This window comes from Diadema antillarum, unplaced genomic scaffold, assembly GCF_040938485.1.
Source record: "Diadema antillarum isolate AM-2024a unplaced genomic scaffold, OU_Dant_1.0 seq00002490_RagTag, whole genome shotgun sequence".
Classification (NCBI taxonomy): domain Eukaryota; kingdom Metazoa; phylum Echinodermata; class Echinoidea; order Diadematoida; family Diadematidae; genus Diadema; species Diadema antillarum.
This window is the reverse complement of record NW_027273094.1, coordinates 10,713-16,365: the sequence shown is the minus strand read 5'-3', so window position 1 is coordinate 16,365 and position 5,653 is coordinate 10,713.

Genomic DNA, 5,653 nt, shown 5'->3' with positions numbered 1-5,653 from the left:
TTTTTTTTTATAAAGAATTCATACACTCATGTACATTTCCTGAGGGGAAAAAAAAATCCAATAATCAATCATTCCCTTCATTCAAGACAAAGATTCACAATAACACGCAGTGATTATTCTGTCAACTTCTGGCTACAGATGTACAACTATTGCCATAACAACTGGTGGGCAGTCACATCACCAGTACCTACGCAACAACCATACCATGAAGTCATGAATGGGAGTAGGGGAGGAAAGTAATACAGGTTGAACAATGCTGAGAAATAAGAGAGCTACTACAATCATAAATGGTGGAAAAAAATCAATCCCCTGAAAGCTGTAAACAACAGCAAAACCTATGACACTAAAATTATTATCAGTCTCTTTTCCCACAAGTAATTACAATTTTACTGACAGAAAGGAAAACAAAGATATGGCACTACAGTGCAAGATTTGTCCCCCTTTTTGCCCTCTCCAATCCTCCATCCATTCATTTAATTTCCCCCTTAGATGGCTTTCAAAAGATGCAATTCTAAAATGGAGATGGGATGAAAAGACTATAGGGGAAGAAAAGGGAAATTTTGGTATTTACTAGTTCCAGTCAGCATCATCTTCTTGCACATTTTTCCTTTGTTGATCATCGAAAGAAGTACATAACATCCAAACCCACATAAAAAAATGCAGAAACTAACAAACAAACATGTGCACACATACACATGGTTTCACACTCATGTAGACAGGGCTAACAACATTCCCACATCATAATCACAGAAATTCCAGAGAGCGATCAGAAAGATGCTTGTTAATTACACACAACTCACAAGGCCAAAATAAGACTCTAATTAGGGGGGGCTTTCATATTCCACTTCAGTTTGCAGAGGCCCTCATGTGGAATCTGGTAGACTCGGATGCTCTGCATATAAAGCATTACCACATTCGCATCTGTAGTCTAAAATTGAAACATGTTTAGATCACGTGCCTCAGTTGATTTCCACTTCCCAAGTCACACAGCGCAAAGCAGCGTCAGTGGCAACCCCTGTACCATGATTATTGTAAGACGAGGAATGTTCGCGTGCATTTTAATTTCGCGAATTTCCCCGAGAGCCAAGATTCGCGAAATAAAAATGCAGGTAAAAGTTCCTGTCTACACTATATGCATTGAATGTTAGAGGCCACTTGCGAAAATTTCATGCCACGGAAAAGGCTGTCCGCTCCAATTCGCGAAAATTTCATGTCGCGAAATATTGTGTTTTACTAAGCACGGCACCCCAAGAAACACATTTCGAATTACACTCGTAAACAGCTTTCAAAACATTTTGAAACATGGTTCTAACTATCAAGTCAGATGAATGCAGCCTTAATCTCCTATAAAGATTGAGAAGAGAATAACTTTTTCTTGAGAAACTTAATGCCTTAATGACATTTCTTTTGTCTTCTTTAGTCTTTATACGGGACTAAACATAAAACATTTGCATGTTTCATTCTACTCTATGCCTATCCTTGACATAGCTACTTCCTGTGTTCGATTGCTGAGAGACCGCTAACCTTATCATAATAGTCAATCAATTATCACTAAATCGTTGTTGTTATTCTTACGAAAGCAAATGCCTGTGAGGATGATGACCCACTGCAAGATCTGAAGTGTCCAACTAACGACAGCATAATGGCTACTGAATCTCTTGGTCAAAAAAGATGAGTGAAGGGAGTCTATTATTGATGGCTATTTATGCTTTCCCCTTTTCCTTCCCCAACTGAGTAGGTTCTCTAACCATCATGACGCCACAGCCTCATTTTGCAGCTATATTGAAGGCTTTAGAGAAAATGCCAAAAGACCATAAATATCAGAAATGGTGACATAAATGGTGATTCAAAGCACTGAAAAATATAATCAGGGTACTCAATCTTCTCTCTAGATATGATACAATACAGGAGTTGAGCTATAATTCTCCCATAGTTATGAGACAGCGCAAATATAAGTCTTTTTTTTCCATTTTCCCTTTTTTTTTTTAACCCCAAGAAAGAAATTTTGTTGCCACAATGCTATTTGGCATCATTAGCTGAATGATCTCACAAATTACCAAACTAACCGCACTTCACCATTGCGCGAGGCAATTACTGCCCACAAAAAACAATCAAACAGATTGTCATGCACCTGTACACAGAGTCACTTGCAGTTCGGTCTGATGGTCGAGCTAAGTCTGTCAGTCCCATGAGCAACACATTAGTATACAATACCAATACGATTTTAGGATGATGATTAAGAGGGGGTTTAATAAAGGTCATCAACTCGCTCAGAATGGACTGTAGGATGGTTAGAGATTAGAGAGCTACAATTTGTACTCGGCATTTGATGATTAACAACCATTTGCTAATGTTATAGAAGCTTGAAGGTCAAAGGGTTATGGTGAGGATTCAGCTTTTAACTTTTTGCACGATACTCAGAAACAACTTTATAAAATGTTAGAGAGCACACTATTTTTAGAGGAATCCAAGGTTTATTTGATGAATATTGGTTTTGAAATGGCCGAGATAGCCCAAACGAAGTAAAATAAAGTGATCCTGATAAAAGATGGGTCCCATCTTTTATTAAGATCATTTTGTTTTGGATAACTCAGCCTTTTCAAAATCAATGATCTTCATATTTCATGAGGTTTCTTATTAACTTTTTAAAAAGTCATCATAAAAAAAACTTGGAAACTTGAAGCTCAATCTCAACAGAAACTGTACCATCCCTATAAGTGAAAATAGCTTTCTCCATATTTAAAATCCAATCCTTAGCCCTTCTAGCAAAGTGCCCCATAGCAGTTTAACCTTTGGTACATGTAAATTTGTTCACAGAAAAGCACAGAGGGGAAAAAGTTGCTGGTGCTCTTACTATTACGATTACATCAGAAACTTTAATACAGCATTTTTTTTAGTAAGGTAAAGACACGTTTTGAATAGACTGATCAAGTTTTGATAGTGTGCTACGTCATTTTGTTTATGAATTGTCCCTTCACGTTTCCATCAACGCTCCTCATTTTTAATGTTGGTGGTCAGCACACGAGTCTCTCAAGATCCCTCTTGCATCTGAATGGTCGATGCAATCAGGATGACATTAACATGGTATGCAAATTTACAATACATTAGGTTGTTGTGTGGGTGGCAATGATGCGAGATTGGAAATTCCGGACAAACTTGATCCCCTTCAGCTCCATTAATAACAGCAGCGTGCCGAACTCCGGATGTTTTTGACTGCGGAGCACTTCCGCCTCCGGAGACGATGTCCACTCATGAGTGGCCGAGTATGACACATTTAGGTAATTAATCAAACTACAAGATTATGAGCCAAAAGTCGGAAGAGTCCGAGCGGAGCAAATTGTCTTTGTCGGCGTGACAGTGTATAATGACCAAACCAACTTATTGTGTGACATATCAAGGAAAGCATAAAAGCATGACAATTGCTGGTAGTTTCTCTGTCATTTACATAAAGCTTATCTACCATTTTTCTTCTTTTTTTTTTGGGGGGGGGGGAGGGGGCAGAGGAATAGTGAGGTACATACTGATACTAGACATCAATGAATACTTGAGTTCCTCACATTGTTTTACCCTTTTCCTTGAGGTTCATTGGCTATGGGAACACCATAGTTTCGCCTATTCCTATGGGTAATTCCTGTCAAGTTAGGTTGAAATCAATGGTGTACTTACAAGGAGAGGATGACAATGTTTTAGTCACTATAGCACCCACCCTGAACTTGGTACCTCCTCCTAATTGGCCAATTGGGCCACACCTCCGCCAAAGAAAAGTGCAACATGACCCAGCTGTCCTACTTTTGGAGGTATAGAAATTCCACGATTTAGGCTCTCAAGGTCACTAACATGTATGAACAACTGTTTATCCCCTAGTTAGGAAAAAACAAACAAAAGACAAAACAAAACAAATATGCAAACAAACAAACAAACAAACAAACAAACAAACAAACAAACAAACACTCAAAAATATATAATAATGCTCTCAGGTGGGGTCAAAATCTGATATTGTACTTCAACGTGGATGAGAGTTAACTCTGCTCCGAGACAGCATGATGTATGAGCTGGATTGACCAATCGGGAGTGAAATGTAAACTAAACTATAATAATGAAGGATGGCTGATGCACACTGCTGAACAGATCATACACGACAGACATTTGCTCACTTGAGCCCTCGCCCACTCGGCTCAGGTGAGCTAAGCCTCCCCCGCCCCCCCCCCCCCCCACACACACACACATGTGCGTGCACACACACGCACACACACGCACACACACACACACACACACGCATGCACACACACACACACACACACACACACACACACAACTTTTTAAGTGTGGAGATAGATTTGGCAGGAGGTATGGTCCATAAACTAGCACTGTCTGTTCCACTGTCTGACAGATCATCATTGGCGGGAGCTTTCAGGCAGGCAGGAGAAACCAGCGGACTACACAGAACTCGAAAGAGCCTTGCGTGCGGAAACGGGGGATGATCAAAGGGATGTGGTAGGCGGCGAAATATTCCAGCAATGGTGGCGACAGTGGTGGCAGGAAGCGGCAATGACAACTACGAAACATTTCAGTCACCATCAACGGGTGCAGCATTCCACTTCTTGCCTCCTCTGTACTAAGGGGAAGGGGGAACAGGAAATTTGAATGGCCAACTGGTAGTTCAAGGTCGGAGCAGTTGAACACCACTTTTAATAGTTGAAAGGATAGCTATTTCCCTACTATCTCTCCGCCCCCACCCATTCCACCTAAACAGACCTATTTTTGGACTAGTGTATACAACAGTTTCTCTTTTAATCAAGGTTCTATACCGTAGCCTGCTCATCAATTATGCAAATGTGAAAAATAAAATAGGTATACTAACCAATAAAATACCTATGGAGGATATTTGGTCCATCAGACTTATTTTACATACTTGCTGACCAGCAATCACAGCAATTTTTGGAGAAGGGGTGCTGCTGCATTACTAGGTTGTCTTACGACCGCATCTCTTTGTTAATCTCAACACGACAAGTGTTTCATGCAGTTTCCTTCACATTATATCCTATTATTAAACCACCTCAAAAGCCCTTGTGGCACATGCCTATCAACTCTAAATATTTCTTCACAACCATGCAAAAAAAAAAAAACTTTCACTTCGAAAGAAAAATTGAAGTAATAAATAAACAAAAATAAAACACCCATATCACCTTGAGACGGTTCTTCCAAATCTCATCCAATCAATTCCTAGATGCCCAGCGCATATTTACATTAATCACTGTTTGAACAACAGCCTCGAGTGAAGGACAAATCACATAGATAGACATAAACATCTCTGGCTAACTCATTTTGTGATTGGAAAAGTCTTCGTACAATCATCCAGATAAACAACGGCAGCACATCCTGAATTGAGTAACGATTGCGGCCGGCGGGAATGATTGCTTTCAATAGGCAGGTGAGAACGGTGGGTGAAGTCGTACATACAGTGTTGTACGAGTAAAGAAAATAATACATACTTGTGAGGAAAAAGAGACAGCCATCACTCCATGCAGAAAAACTAAATGTGTGCAAACTCTGGAAACACCTTATACATCAAATCGCCCAAATTTGCAAAATCCTGCCACTTATTGAAATGTGTCAACAAAGTTGTCACAATGCCAATCTCAAAGTCAGGGGG